A 17,255-nucleotide genomic window follows, 5' to 3' on the forward strand; every position below is an offset into this window, starting at 1 on the left:
TTCTTAATGCATAGCATCTGGTCTGTGCTTCTAGGATGGTATTTTTTTAACAATGTCCATGCCTTTGCATAATTTTTACCTTTGTAGCTGCACCTTTCAGTTTTTTTTCTAACTGTTTTTCTCATTTTATCAAAGTTTCCCTTTTGCAACTTTAGTGCTAGAGCCGTGGATTTACATACTGTCCCCCTTCCAGTCATTAATTAAAATTTGATCTGCTTTTCAGTTGTCAGAGATAAGTTGGAATCTTTTAATTCAGGTTTTACGTACAGGCACTTGGACTACTTTTTTTTATTAGGGGAACCTCTCTGTTGGGATCCCCTAACGCTAATGCTTCATTAGTATCCTTTGAAGATACCTCCTTCTGAACCATGCGCTGCTGAGTGACTGTTGGCTTTCCCCTTTGTTCTAGTTTAAAAGCTGCTCTATCTCCTTTTTAAAGGTTAGTGCCAGCAGCCTGGTTCCACTCTGGTTAAGGTAGAGCCCATCCCTTCAGAAAAGGCTCCCCCTTCCCCAAAAGGTTCCTCAATTCCTTACAAAACTGAATCCCTCTTCCTTGCACCATCGTCTCATGCATGCATTGAGATTCTGGAGCTCTGCCTGCCTCTGGGGACCTATATGTGGAACAGGGAGCATTTCAGAGAATGCTATCCTGAAGGTTCTGGGTTTCAGCTTTCTACCTAAGAGCCTCAATTTGCTTCCATGATCTATATTGTGTTATTTTGACCAATATAAAGTATGCAGAATTTTGCAGTTTTACATTTTTTGTGTGCAGAGTTCCCACAGAAGTAAAAGCACAAGAAGGCTATAAAAAGCTCTCTAAATGTTTCTAGCTAGCAATTTCAGCTGTCAGAAACATTGTTAAGAAATGGAAGTTACATGGAATTGTTGAAGCCTGGGCAAGATCTGGAAGACCAAGAAAAATATCTTATAGAACTGCCTGAAAACTGATCAGATTTTCAAAATAGAGTTAATAGATCACTGAAAATGATCTGCTGAAAAGTTTTGTTGCCACTGGAGAAATTGTCCACAGTATAATGTTGCTTAAGAATATAAGAACATGCCATACTGGGTCAGACCAAGGGTCCATCAAGCCCAGCATCTTGTTTCCAACAGTGGCCAATCCAGGCCATAAGAACCTGGCAAGTACCCAAAAACTAAGTCTATTCCATGTTACCGTTGCTAGTAATAGCAGTGGTTATTATTTAAGTCAACTTAATTAATAGCAGGTAATGGACTTCTTTATTTATTTATTTTATTTAAAAATTCTTCTATACCGTTGTTAAGTTAGATAACCATCACAACGGTTTACAGTAAGGCACGATAATAAAAGGAATGGTATAGATTACAACTTAATCATTTGCCATCATAGCACGGTAACATTTTAATACAATAAACTGTGTGTAAGTTAAGCTTGTATATTGGGACCAAATTAGATGGTTTATATTTAAACTTAATATGCATTTGTATGTTACAAGTAACAACTTCTCCAAGAACGTATCCAATCCTTTTTTAAACACAGCTATACTAACTGCACTAACCACATCTTCTGGCAACAAATTCCAGAGTTTAATTGTGCGTTGAGTGAAAAAAAACTTTCTCCGATTAGTTTTAAATGTGCCACATGCTAACTTCATGGAGTGCCCCCTAGTCTTTCTATTATCCGAAAGAGTAAAAAACCGATTCAGATCTACCCGTTCTAGACCTTTCATGATTTTAAACACCTCTATCATATCCCCCCTCAGCCGTCTCTTCTCCAAGCTGAAAAGTCCTAACCTCTTTAGTCTTTCCTCATAGGGGAGCTGTTCCTCATAGGGGAGCTGTTCAAAGGAAACCTTTTTTACGACCTCATCAGAAAAGTCATCATCTAAAACATGCAAAATAAACATTGATAAACCTGAATAATTTTTGAACAAAGTACTTAGAGCTGATGAAAAGAAAATTGAACTATTTGGTCTTAATCACGCAAGATATATTTGGAGAAAAAAGGGTGAGACATTTGAAAAAAAGAACACCTTGCCTACTGTAAGTATTGGGGTGGATCTATTATGCTTTGGTGTTGTGTAGCAGCTAGTGGCACAGAAAATATTCTGTAGATGAAAGGAAGAATGTATTCAACTAAATATCAACATATCCTAGAAGCACTTAAAGGAATGAAACATGAAGGTTTTGGAATGACCATCAAAGTCTCTAGGTGTGAATATTATTGGAAATCTGTGGGCAATCTCAAACATGCACTGCATGCAAGGAGATGTAAGAATATATCTGTGTTAGACTTCTACAAGAAAGAGTGGGAAAAATTCCAAAAGCCAGAATAGAAAGACTATTAGCTGGTTTCAGGAAATATTTGGATGCTGTCATTTCTGCCAAAGGAGGTGTTACAAAGTACTGATTGAAAGGGCGCACAAGCTCTTGCACATGTCATATTTACTGTTTTCTTATTTTGAATCTGTATAAAACAGAAAATAAATAATCATTATCTATTAAAATTTGCAGAAAGATGACTGGCAAAATTTGCAGAAAGATTCAGCTGGCTTATATCCAGATAAATGAGTTATCCAGCTACCTTTTAGTCAGTCAGTTTGTGGGCGGGCAATGGGTGGATCAGGGCAGCGCTACTTAGTTAAGTTATCTGGCAAAGTAGCAATCTTCAGCCTTATACTTCTCCACCCAAGTTAGACCTCCTCAGTAGCAGGTCTAAACTTAGATGATTGATACTTAGCTATCTAAGTAGGGCTTTGTCCAGGGATATTCAGCAGCAGAGCTGGCTAACTTAGATAACCGAACAGTTTTTGAATATTGACCCCGACATATTTAACTTTGTACCATGGGGGAGTTGTGTTAGCTTCTGTTCACTTAGAGATTCATTGAAATATACAGTTTGACCAAGATTCCTAAACTTTTTCTATAGTTTTTTTAAATTTATATTTATATATATATATATATATATATATATATATATATATACAGGCACATACAAACAATTATGTCAATGTTCTAAAATGTTGTGGTGGCATTATTCTTGCTTCATAAAAAAAAAATATATTTTTACTAGTGGTATGACAGGGGAAAGCTTTCACATCTGTAGTTTTATTATCACAACAGAAATCACAGAGAGCAGGTGTGCTTTTAGCCCCTTTCTTGAAATATAGAATACACAGGTACACAGCATCATACTTTCACCCCATTTCTTCATAATGGCTTGTATACTTTTACCCCATTTCTCGGTAACAGTGAGCATAACTTTCCCTCTGAGCCAAACATGCAAAATGACAAAACACATTTTAAATTAATTTCTCCCTTAATTTGCATTCCCAAGGGACGATTTTGGGTAGGATATGGAGAAGAAAGCTGAAGCAACTCATCAATTACCACATGTTGCAAAAAGTGATGGAAAATACGCAGTTACACTCACACATTTAATAAATTATATATAGAGAGAATATGTGTTGTCAGGTTGGAAGCCCTTGCAGTACAATTCATAGTGAGGATAGTGTCTCCCTGACTTATGATGTACCTTAGAAATAAACAAGTATCTTCATTTGAGGTTGCAAACACACTTGGGGAAGAGCTTAAATCCAGTTGACTTACCAGTGCAGGTCAGTTTCCATGGTCATTCATTTCCAGGGACAGACACAGTAAATACTTGGGTTGCAACTTGCACTTACAGGATGAACACAGAGCTTCAGTACTTTCACATCATATCACTTACTATAACATCAGGTTAAGAGCTCATTTAAATGCCAGGAATGCCTCCTTGGCACCCCAGCATATAAACCCCTTAGCACCAGTCCAGATCCTTCGGGGTGGAGCCATAAATCCATGGACATGGCTCAACACACAGAACACCAGCCCCAAAATAAGCAGACCCTGGTTTAAGGCCAGCTGTGACCGTTTTTGTCCTGACAGATATATATGTTATTTGGTAAGACTTCGGGTGGATTTTAAAACACTTACGGGTGTCGGGCCAATTTTCAAAGGGCCTGGCCACATGCATAAACCCCCCCTGGACACGTGTAAGGGGCGGTCCAGGTGGTGGGACGGGGCCAGAGGCGCCCCACACAGCTGCCGTTTGCTGCTGTGCTGGGGGATCGCATGCTGGCACAGTGCCGGCACATGCAACTTGCTCCTGCTCAGAAGCAGGAGCAAAAGGTAGGACAAGGAATTTGGGAGCATTTAGGATAGGGATAGGGGGAAGGCAGGGGAAGGGGAAGGGAGGTCAGGCTAGGGGGTTGGGAAGTTCCCAATGCGTTGCTGCGCGTAAGTGCATACATCTTCCTCCCCTTGCATGCACCAACCTGCATTTTATAACATGCGTGCATTCATATGTGCGTGCCGGGTAGCACTCGCACATGGACGGGCGCGCAGTGTTTTAAAATCTACCCCTTAGATTGTAACCACAGTAATGTGATTAACCATAATGTTGAAAAAATGAGATGCTGGATTTTTGAAAATCATAATGAAAAATATGGTTACAGTAATATGGTCCTAAGCTGTAGTATTTGAGTAAAAGAAAATATAATTGTAATTCTTTACTCTGCCTTACATTTAATGAGCTTTGCCATCACAGCAGCTGAAAAACATGTTAACAGCCATCTCTTCTTTCGCCCCTTCTCTCTTCCTATCTGCTCCCTCTCCCCCCACCCTGGTTTTTTGTAATTTCCTCCTTCAGTTATATTGTAAACCAGCATGATGTACCCACGAATGTCGATAAATAAAAGCTAACTAATAAATAAATAAATAAATGAAATCTCCAGGATGGAGGATTGTGTGTATAGGCTTTATATTAGAGCAGTAATAGTCGCACATTTTATTTAGATAATTCAGTAATTTCTTTACTTTATTAAAGCTGTAATTTTTTTGGGGAGGGGAAGAGAGACACAGCTGTGATGAGTTGAAGTGGTTTTAGCATTTACTTGTTAGATAATTTAGCTGGGTGAGAGGTTATTTTGATTGTATTGGTATCACGGTATAATTTTATGGCCCTATTTTATTCCTGGCATGTACACATGCTGATACTGAGATTGTTTATGCAACATCTCTACTAGTTAATTAAACAGAGGGAAATTATTTTTATACAACTCTCTGGTATCCTATAACCTAATTTACTTCACAGAGAGACCACATACATCATAATATAATTTACTTCACAGAGAGACCACATACATCATAATATAATTTATTATTTATTTAGAAAACACAAAATGTTCACCTATCTAGACATTTTAAAATCTAAACTCACACATTCAACCACCATTCACACATCAGCATAAAAAGTATATATTGCACAAACAATTCTAAATTACAATTGACTAATACACATCATTTTTACTATTCTGAGGAGAAAATTTTTTTTAATTATTATTTAACTTGTTCTTGTATCTCCTATCCATGTCCTGTCCAACAAAGGATCTCTTTGTTTCGCCTTCCAGTCAGGCTTCCTCAGGGACTCAGTCTCAAAAAACTGGTTGTCTTTCTCTCAATATTTCTATGATGAGACTTCTATGCTTATATCCTTACTAAATAACCAAAAACAAAACACAAAACCTTTCTGTTATTTTCTTCTAAAGGTCAATGAGTCAACAAATAACCGTTATATCAACCCACAGCTTACCTCTTAAAAAATACAAATGTCCACACAATTTTTATTCTACCATCAATCTGGTTCAAGGTTATTTCCAGATAAACATCTCTTCCCGAATCAGCTTTTGATCACTACAATAAAATAGCCAAGACATTATATAAACCTACATAACTATCCCAAATCAAATTTTTACCCCATATCTCAATCTACTCACGCATTTCAATAGTGCAAAACAGTACGACCAAGCATCATCACAGGTTCCAAGCCTTTAATAATTTTCCTCCGATAATTCATAAGCATTAAATCATTACGGAACCTTATGTGTTGTGCCTCATTGTATCTATTAAAAACCAACAATAAAGACTGCTTAATAATATATCCTTTAAATACAAACTTACCATTTACTTTATAGCACTCCCAACCACACTTGATTCACCTTCACCATACTTACACGTGACCCAACGTAGCGTTCCACGCCGGAAATGGAGTAACAATGTTGAATACCCAAAACTTTATATACTATCCTTCCAACACTCCATTTCTCCGCCCTTTCAATTAGTTCTCATTTAGAAAAATGCATGCCATTCAATGGCATCATTTAAACCCGATGGTATGACAGTTCGCCAATTAAAAATGAAACGTTGTTCAGTTCTTCTCAAGGCTCCAGACAAATCCCCACCATACTTTAATGTAATTTTTTTAATCACAAAAAAGCGAATCTCATCAACCGAATGGTTTGTGCGCACCCAATGTTCTACTAGAGGGGCATGTTCACGGCGTGTCCTAATGCGACTGCGATGCTCAATAATTCTTAACCGTATTGGACGCGCCGTTTGACCCACATAGATCAACCCACATGGACAAAGTATAGCGTATATTACACCACTGGAATTGCAATCAAATCTTCCGGGAATCTTGTAAGGATATTTTAAATGTGAATGTTCAAAAACTTTACACACCATAACAGAAGAACAAACCGAGCAAGCCTCACATCTAAATTGTCCACAAATGTCAGCAGAATCCATCGGATCATTATGAACCCTTAATTGGTCACGCAATGACTGGCGCTTTTTCATTGCAAAAATTGGTGTCTCTCCAAATTGGGAATTGCTGGTCAGAATATGCCAATGTTTTAAAATGGCTTGTTTAATACTTCCTGATTTTACAGAATAAGGGATGGTACAAATAGGTCGAGTCAATTTCTCCTTGGTGTTTGATATCAATAAATTATCCCTATTTGAGTATAATGCCCGCTTGTAGGCCTTTTTTATTACAGATCTATTATACCCCCTCGATGCAAAACGTTCAGTTAGTTGATATGCCTGTGCTTTAAACTCTGCTGTCGAGCTGCACAGGCGCCTGTAACGAAGAAACTGTCCTGTTGGAATATTATTTTTAAGCATTTTTGGATGAAAGCTTCCATAATGCAATAAAGTATTGCGATCTGTGGGTTTTCTATGTACACTAGTTACCAACCTGTGTTCATAAATGGACACTTTCATATCCAAAAATACTGTAAATCCTGTATTTTGAGTCACAGTAAAAATCAAATTGGGATCACTGGAGTTCATCATATCCAAAAATCTTTCCAAATCACCCTTATTACCTCTCCAGATGAAGAATAAATCGTCTATAAACCGTTTCCAATAGGCGATATTGTGATATAAAGGTGAACTATAAATAAAAGTTTCCTCAAAATTTGCCACGTAAAGGCAAGCTGTACTAGGGGCCAATGGAGACCCCATAGGAATACCACTGACTTGTAAAAAATAGTCGGTTTTATAACTAAATATATTCCTAGTAAGTGCTATTTCTGCAATAACAATCAAAAATTCCAACCTACGTTTAGGCAAATTCATTTTTATAAGTTCACCTTTAATAATATCTAATGCCGACTGTTGTGGAATGCTGGTATACAATGAGGTTATGTCGGCAGTCACTAATAACCAATCCGATTCTATATGCTGCAATGCTGTCAATGAATTAATGAAATCTGTAGAATCCTTTATATATGACCGGATGGACAATACACTAGGTTGTAATAAATGATCTAACCATTTTGCAATTGGTTCTAATACTGTCCCAATTCCGGCCACTATAGGACGACCCGGTGGATTAACAAGGGTCTTATGAATTTTTGGAAGTATGTAAAAATGGGCTGTGACTGGAAATGATACCATTAAATAACGAAATTCTTTCTCAGTAATAATCTTATCTTTCAATGCAGCTTCCAAAATCTCATTAATATATAAATGTAATGAATCAGTAGGATCATTATCCAACTTCTTATATGATTTCTCATCTGCCAACTGTCTATAAACCTCATGATCATAGTCACCGGTGTTCATAAGGACTATTCCCCCACCTTTATCAGCGGTTACGATTTTTATAGTAGGATCATTTCTCAACTGTTTAAGTGCTCTCCATTCATCCCTCGAAAGATTATATTGTAAGTATTCATTTTGTTCATCAATATGATCAACCTCAGCTAATACCAATGTTTGAAATGTTTGCAACAAGTGACTCGGGGGGGTTGGAGGTACCCATTTTGATGGTTTATACAATCCTCCTCTCTCAAATGGGATATTACCATCAGAAAAATACTCACGAATATGTAACCGTCTGAAAAATTCGGTTGATGAGATTCGCTTTTTTGTGATTAAAAAAATTACATTAAAGTATGGTGGGGATTTGTCTGGAGCCTTGAGAAGAACTGAACAACGTTTCATTTTTAATTGGCGAACTGTCATACCATCGGGTTTAAATGATGCCATTGAATGGCATGCATTTTTCTAAATGAGAACTAATTGAAAGGGCGGAGAAATGGAGTGTTGGAAGGATAGTATATAAAGTTTTGGGTATTCAACATTGTTACTCCATTTCCGGCGTGGAACGCTACGTTGGGTCACGTGTAAGTATGGTGAAGGTGAATCAAGTGTGGTTGGGAGTGCTATAAAGTAAATGGTAAGTTTGTATTTAAAGGATATATTATTAAGCAGTCTTTATTGTTGGTTTTTAATAGATACAATGAGGCACAACACATAAGGTTCCGTAATGATTTAATGCTTATGAATTATCGGAGGAAAATTATTAAAGGCTTGGAACCTGTGATGATGCTTGGTCGTACTGTTTTGCACTATTGAAATGCGTGAGTAGATTGAGATATGGGGTAAAAATTTGATTTGGGATAGTTATGTAGGTTTATATAATGTCTTGGCTATTTTATTGTAGTGATCAAAAGCTGATTCGGGAAGAGATGTTTATCTGGAAATAACCTTGAACCAGATTGATGGTAGAATAAAAATTGTGTGGACATTTGTATTTTTTAAGAGGTAAGCTGTGGGTTGATATAACGGTTATTTGTTGACTCATTGACCTTTAGAAGAAAATAACAGAAAGGTTTTGTGTTTTGTTTTTGGTTATTTAGTAAGGATATAAGCATAGAAGTCTCATCATAGAAATATTGAGAGAAAGACAACCAGTTTTTTGAGACTGAGTCCCTGAGGAAGCCTGACTGGAAGGCGAAACAAAGAGATCCTTTGTTGGACAGGACATGGATAGGAGATACAAGAACAAGTTAAATAATAATTAAAAAAATTTTTCTCCTCAGAATAGTAAAAATGATGTGTATTAGTCAATTGTAATTTAGAATTGTTTGTGCAATATATACTTTTTATGCTGATGTGTGAATGGTGGTTGAATGTGTGAGTTTAGATTTTAAAATGTCTAGATAGGTGAACATTTTGTGTTTTCTAAATAAATAATAAATTATATTATGATGTATGTGGTCTCTCTGTGAAGTAAATTAGGTTATAGGATACCAGAGAGTTGTATAAAAATAATTTCCCTCTGTTTAATTACCTTGTGGGTTACCAATTTGAGGGTGTTAGAACATGGAAGATATGCACTCCTATTCAGAAAAAGATGCTAATAATATTCTAGCTGGATTCCATTTATTTGACTCATCTAATATTGGTGAAAAGGTGGGGAATTGGGATAGTTATGCTAACAATCGAAAGAAAGTAATTAGGATGGAATTACATGCCGCCACACTGGCGGAATATTGCTATGTAAAACGTATCCCACGGGGGTTAAGAATCAATAAGGCACCGTCATTATTCAGCGAGGATGAGAGTTTTGTTCAGAAATGGAACTCCATACTCAATAAATGTTCGCATGATTTGATGATTTTGATCATTGAAAATACGAAGGTTCAGATGGAGACCTTGACTAAGGAAATTGATTTAGAGTTAATAAAGATTCGGGAAGAAATCCCGTCAGAATCGTTGCAGATTCACCTGAGTGAGTTACAAACTCAATTAGATGAATATAAACAGGAAACCAAACAAATGAAGATAGAAAAGTTTAGAAGAGATGATAAAGATTACAATGGAGGGTATGTGTATCATTGGATGCAGACAAATAGGAGATCAAAGTATAAGAAAAAGGGTGACTTTTCATCTTCGGATGAATCGTCTGAAGATTCCGATGAGTGGCATAAGAAGAAAGATAATAGAAAAGTGAGGTTTCTTGAGGGAGAAAAAGTGGGTGACTCAGGTGAATCAGCAAATTACTCTGGGTCGAATTTTTTAGATTCACGAGCCCGGGGCAATCGCGGTACGCGGGGCTCGAAACCCCAGAGAGGAAGAACAAACAACACGAATTACAATCTACGCCGGTAAGGGGGGATGGCAGAATGGATGGTGAGACTTTGGTCTTCAATTTATCTGATATGATACTTACTGAATCTATGTTAAATCTTTTGAATAAAGGATTGTCTTTTGTGCCGTGTAGTAAGAATGATGCATTTCAGACTCGTACTGAATTGCAAAAATTTTTCAGACGGTTACATATTCGTGAGTATTTTTCTGATGGTAATATCCCATTTGAGAGAGGAGGATTGTATAAACCATCAAAATGGGTACCTCCAACCCCCCCGAGTCACTTGTTGCAAACATTTCAAACATTGGTATTAGCTGAGGTTGATCATATTGATGAACAAAATGAATACTTACAATATAATCTTTCGAGGGATGAATGGAGAGCACTTAAACAGTTGAGAAATGATCCTACTATAAAAATCGTAACCGCTGATAAAGGTGGGGGAATAGTCCTTATGAACACCGGTGACTATGATCATGAGGTTTATAGACAGTTGGCAGATGAGAAATCATATAAGAAGTTGGATAATGATCCTACTGATTCATTACATTTATATATTAATGAGATTTGGAAGCTGCATTGAAAGATAAGATTATTACTGAGAAAGAATTTCGTTATTTAATGGTATCATTTCCAGTCACAGCCCATTTTTACATACTTCCAAAAATTCATAAGACCCTTGTTAATCCACCGGGTCGTCCTATAGTGGCCGGAATTGGGACAGTATTAGAACCAATTGCAAAATGGTTAGATCATTTATTACAACCTAGTGTATTGTCCATCCGGTCATATATAAAGGATTCTACAGATTTCATTAATTCATTGACAGCATTGCAGCATATAGAATCGGATTGGTTATTAGTGACTGCCGACATAACCTCATTGTATACCAGCATTCCACAACAGTCGGCATTAGATATTATTAAAGGTGAACTTATAAAAATGAATTTGCCTAAACGTAGGTTGGAATTTTTGATTGTTATTGCAGAAATAGCACTTACTAGGAATATATTTAGTTATAAAACCGACTATTTTTTACAAGTCAGTGGTATTCCTATGGGGTCTCCATTGGCCCCTAGTACAGCTTGCCTTTACGTGGCAAATTTTGAGGAAACTTTTATTTATAGTTCACCTTTATATCACAATATCGCCTATTGGAAACGGTTTATAGACGATTTATTCTTCATCTGGAGAGGTAATAAGGGTGATTTGGAAAGATTTTTGGATATGATGAACTCCAGTGATCCCAATTTGATTTTTACTGTGACTCAAAATACAGGATTTACAGTATTTTTGGATATGAAAGTGTCCATTTATGAACACAGGTTGGTAACTAGTGTACATAGAAAACCCACAGATCGCAATACTTTATTGCATTATGGAAGCTTTCATCCAAAAATGCTTAAAAATAATATTCCAACAGGACAGTTTCTTCGTTACAGGCGCCTGTGCAGCTCGACAGCAGAGTTTAAAGCACAGGCATATCAACTAACTGAACGTTTTGCATCGAGGGGGTATAATAGATCTGTAATAAAAAAGGCCTACAAGCGGGCATTATACTCAAATAGGGATAATTTATTGATATCAAACACCAAGGAGAAATTGACTCGACCTATTTGTACCATCCCTTATTCTGTAAAATCAGGAAGTATTAAACAAGCCATTTTAAAACATTGGCATATTCTGACCAGCAATTCCCAATTTGGAGAGACACCAATTTTTGCAATGAAAAAGCGCCAGTCATTGCGTGACCAATTAAGGGTTCATAATGATCCGATGGATTCTGCTGACATTTGTGGACAATTTAGATGTGAGGCTTGCTCGGTTTGTTCTTCTGTTATGGTGTGTAAAGTTTTTGAACATTCACATTTAAAATATCCTTACAAGATTCCCGGAAGATTTGATTGCAATTCCAGTGGTGTAATATACGCTATACTTTGTCCATGTGGGTTGATCTATGTGGGTCAAACGGCGCGTCCAATACGGTTAAGAATTATTGAGCATCGCAGTCGCATTAGGACACGCCGTGAACATGCCCCTCTAGTAGAACATTGGGTGCGCACAAACCATTCGGTTGATGAGATTCGCTTTTTTGTGATTAAAAAAATTACATTAAAGTATGGTGGGGATTTGTCTGGAGCCTTGAGAAGAACTGAACAACGTTTCATTTTTAATTGGCGAACTGTCATACCATCGGGTTTAAATGATGCCATTGAATGGCATGCATTTTTCTAAATGAGAACTAATTGAAAGGGCGGAGAAATGGAGTGTTGGAAGGATAGTATATAAAGTTTTGGGTATTCAACATTGTTACTCCATTTCCGGCGTGGAACGCTACGTTGGGTCACGTGTAAGTATGGTGAAGGTGAATCAAGTGTGGTTGGGAGTGCTATAAAGTAAATGGTAAGTTTGTATTTAAAGGATATATTATTAAGCAGTCTTTATTGTTGGTTTTTAATAGATACAATGAGGCACAACACATAAGGTTCCGTAATGATTTAATGCTTATGAATTATCGGAGGAAAATTATTAAAGGCTTGGAACCTGTGATGATGCTTGGTCGTACTGTTTTGCACTATTGAAATGCGTGAGTAGATTGAGATATGGGGTAAAAATTTGATTTGGGATAGTTATGTAGGTTTATATAATGTCTTGGCTATTTTATTGTAGTGATCAAAAGCTGATTCGGGAAGAGATGTTTATCTGGAAATAACCTTGAACCAGATTGATGGTAGAATAAAAATTGTGTGGACATTTGTATTTTTTAAGAGGTAAGCTGTGGGTTGATATAACGGTTATTTGTTGACTCATTGACCTTTAGAAGAAAATAACAGAAAGGTTTTGTGTTTTGTTTTTGGTTATTTAGTAAGGATATAAGCATAGAAGTCTCATCATAGAAATATTGAGAGAAAGACAACCAGTTTTTTGAGACTGAGTCCCTGAGGAAGCCTGACTGGAAGGCGAAACAAAGAGATCCTTTGTTGGACAGGACATGGATAGGAGATACAAGAACAAGTTAAATAATAATTAAAAAAATTTTTCTCCTCAGAATAGTAAAAATGATGTGTATTAGTCAATTGTAATTTAGAATTGTTTGTGCAATATATACTTTTTATGCTGATGTGTGAATGGTGGTTGAATGTGTGAGTTTAGATTTTAAAATGTCTAGATAGGTGAACATTTTGTGTTTTCTAGATAAATAATAAATTATATTATGATGTATGTGACATCTCTACTAGTGACATTGGCTGGGTAAGATTTTATGGTCTTGATTTAAGCCTATTGGGGTAGATTTTAAAAGCTTGCGCTCGTGCGTCCATGTGTGCACACTACCCAGCGCACACACATGGACACGTGATTTTATAAAATGCACTCTCTGGTGCACACATGTTATAAAATCGGGGGTCTGTGCGCGAAAGGGGGTGCACATTTGTGCAACCTGTGTGCACAGACACCCGCTGCTTTCCACAGTTCCCTTCTAAATTGGAACGGCCTGGAAGGGAACTTCTCTACCCTCATACTAACCTTCCTACCCCTTCCCCTAACCTTCCCACCCCCTAGCCCTATCCTAAACCCCCTCAAAATCCTTACCTAACTTTTGCGCCTGCCAGCATGCGATCCCCCAACACAGCGGCAAATTGTTGCTGTGCTGGGCGCCTCCAGCCCCGCCCCCGGACCACCCTGCCTCCCAGACAACCCTGCCCCCCATACCACCCTGCCCCCCCCCCCGGACTGCCCCTCTCAGCAACCCTGGGACGTACGCGTGTGGCTGGGCCTTTGAAAACAGGCCCAGCACGTGTAGGTCTTTTAATATCCGGCCCATTATTTTGTATTTTATCTTGTAAATGTTGTGATGTGTTGGTATACTTGACTGGATGCCATTTTTTTTTATCTTAGTGTATTTATTTAATCTGTGATTGTAATCTACTTTGGAGAGGTCATGGGGCTCTGGAAGTTGGTCTATAAATTAATACGTTAAATTAAATAGATATTCATGGGCTGGCCCAGTGACTCAGCAACAGTGCAGTACAGTGCCATGCAGACGGTCCTGGGTTCAGTTCCTAGCTCACATCTGTTGTTTCCAGACTAGCTAGGACTGAAGAAGGTGCAGAAGCAGCATTTACAGTCCCTGGAGGAGGAAGAGGGGGTTGTGATCATCACGCAACGGTAGAAACCTAATATCCGGTTTTAGGGCCCATGAATTCATGGTTCCAGAAGGGGGTGCTGGTGGGTGTCCGATGATGGAGGATTGCTGCCATGATCACCAGATGAAAGCAAATTGGCAAGAGATATAAAATAGTAGAGGGAAAAGTCCCCAGGGTAGCCACAATTTAATTCTCATGGCGCTAGATCTCAGCCCTGGTTCCAGTTGAGCTCTAGGCCCAGAGGAGTAGAAGGAAATTGCCAGCCCAAAACAAAAAAGTGATTTATTATGGTCCCTTTTTCTTTCAGATATATATATATATATATATCTATAGAAGAAAGGAAAAAGATATATCTATATATATCTATTTGTATACATGCATTTAGGAAAGTTCCTCTTAGTAAACCACTCCCACCTCTGTGAGTCTACTACTGTGATGACCCATATCAGAACCAAATAGAGACATCGCATGATGCGAGTAAGAGCTGAATATATAACTAAGACTTGTATTTGGGTAGTAACAATTTTTAATAAGAAGGGATGTAGCTATAATTAAAGCTGTATGCATTTTGCTCCACTGTAGGTAAAAAAAAAATTGTATCCAAGACAAAAATGGAAACTAGGCGAAGGAATGAGAATTAAAGTGGATACAGTGGTGTTGAAATAGTACTGCTTGTTCTTTTGAAGTCTCTAGCCCTGCTGCTTTAAAAGAATGAAATCATATTATCAAAGAACTGCTGTATGATGGGTAGAGGCCCAAAGAGTCTGAATTTGCTGCCTGAGATTTCAAGAGTCATTAGCAGAGCTAGGGCTGAAACCCAAGGGTCCTAATTTAGAGCTCCATTTTATAAGTGCCTGTCTGGTAATATGCAGCCTGAGCATCTTGGCAGTCACATTCAGCCCTATGAACCAATAAGATAAATCAAGGTTCTGAAAGGGAATCTTACTCAGTTATTTTAAGTTGCGCAGAAGGCTTCAACCAGGGTAGATTTTATCAGATGTCGTATAAACGAAAATCCAACTTAGTCTGGGATGCCTGACAAATAAAAAAAACAACAAAAAACCCCAACAATTTAATTTTGTTCCAAAAAGGCTGATAAAGGTTTTTTTTAAAATTTATGGCACCAGCTGACCCCATGGTAAAATTTAGCTATGAAATGCCTTAGTCCTTCTGCTACTTACTGAAATAACTTTATTTTGAAAGGTTATGCAGGAAGACGCCATCAGAAAGTGTGTGCTATAAAGAGAAAAAAGGCTATCTACCCACCAGGAAAATGTTAACACTGTCATGCCCGCTTCCAGGAAACAGCCTGACATCTTCATGGTGGCATTAATACAAGCATAGTCAGTGTGACGTATAATGGGTGATACAAAGCCTAGCACTATGAGGAAGTAGGTGAAAAGGGAGCGTATTGGAGAAATAATAGATTATTTTGGTATCATGTGGCAAATGGGACCCTCCTATGTTAGTAAAATGTGTCTCATTGAACGAAGGACAATATATTAAATCCCTACTGTAGCTGCACTTATTACATGAATCTATGTAGAATATATAACTTTTCTTTAAAAGAAAGCCTTAACCATTTCAAGGAACAGAACACTCATTTTTTTTATGTGTTCTTAAAGACAAGTTGGAAAAAGAAATAAGCTTAATTTACAGCCGAAGTAAGACAACGTTTATTTACCTTTAGTACGATTTATAAAATAGTACTATTCTTTGCTAGTTGGATTCATATTATGGTTTTAATTACTGGTACTTATTCTTTCCTGTGTTTATATTGTGGTTTGAGCCATGATAAAACATTTGGGGATAGATATAATAAAGGGTTTTTACTCATATTGGTCTAAATTTTCACGTGCAAAAATAGCATATACATTCATGTGTGCTATTTTATAATCCTCAAGAGTACGCGCATATTTTCAGTTTTACATGTATATTTTACCAGGGAATAAAAGGGTGGTCTGGGGCAGTCCAGGTAGGTGCTATTTTGTAAGAGAGTATATACATTAGCAAATTTGTTCATACACTTTTACACTTGCTATCCAGTTCATGCAAGTGAAATTAGATTTGCCGGTTGTCTGCAGTTTATGGGTAGGGAGTCTCGGTGAACTAGTAGGGGCTCAGGCTGAAGGACTAGAATGTCTAGGTGAACTGGAAAAGGACTCGGTAAGCTGGTGGAGATATTGGTGAGCTAGTGATTTTATTAATTTTAAATTTATCTCTCTCACTAAATCTAAAATCCATAGTGGCTTATATAAAAACATGCACAATAAAATGTGTACATAAGACAAAAATGAACGAAATACAAACAAAAAAAATAATATAAAAACAATAATCTAACCATGCCAAAACTAAATAAAACATAAATCGATCTCACAGTTTTATATAGACATGTGCAAATTTTGCTTCTACTGCATATGTGGGGGATTTTAGTTGACATGCATGCCGACACAACTTCCAGTTTCCCCATTTCATTTCCAGTTGACCCAGGTAAAGGATAGGACTTCCTAACCCCTTAGTTAACTAGCCTACATTTTACCCTGATGGCGGCAACCCTTAAAACCACGCTAACCTCTTTGTTTGTTTCAGGACTTACACTCCATCCATAGCAGAAGTAAAGTTGTGCGGTAGGGGACCCCGATGCGCACTTGTGCGCATAAATATGTATGTGTAGATTTCATTGAGAAATCTAGGAATGCCCATGCCCTGCCCAGACCATGCCCACACCCAGCTCCTTTTTTTTCAAACACTTTTTTGTGTGCGTACTTGAACGCTTTTTAAAATCCACAGAGCACACACTGGTCCAACTTCTGCACGTATCTCCTGGCTTCGGTATGCATAGGGCTTTGAAAATTTGCCTTTAAAAG

General features: G+C 37.5%; 1 protein-coding gene across 12 annotated transcripts in view; it reads left to right on the top strand.

Annotated features, from left to right (window-relative positions):
* DAB2IP (DAB2 interacting protein) overlaps nucleotides 1–17,255 on the top strand; it is a 1,007,890-nt gene that overhangs the window by 506,904 nt on the left and 483,731 nt on the right. The gene's annotated exons all lie outside the window — the stretch shown is intronic.

The sequence above is a fragment of the Rhinatrema bivittatum genome, chromosome 8, assembly GCF_901001135.1.
Source record: "Rhinatrema bivittatum chromosome 8, aRhiBiv1.1, whole genome shotgun sequence".
Taxonomy (NCBI): domain Eukaryota; kingdom Metazoa; phylum Chordata; class Amphibia; order Gymnophiona; family Rhinatrematidae; genus Rhinatrema; species Rhinatrema bivittatum.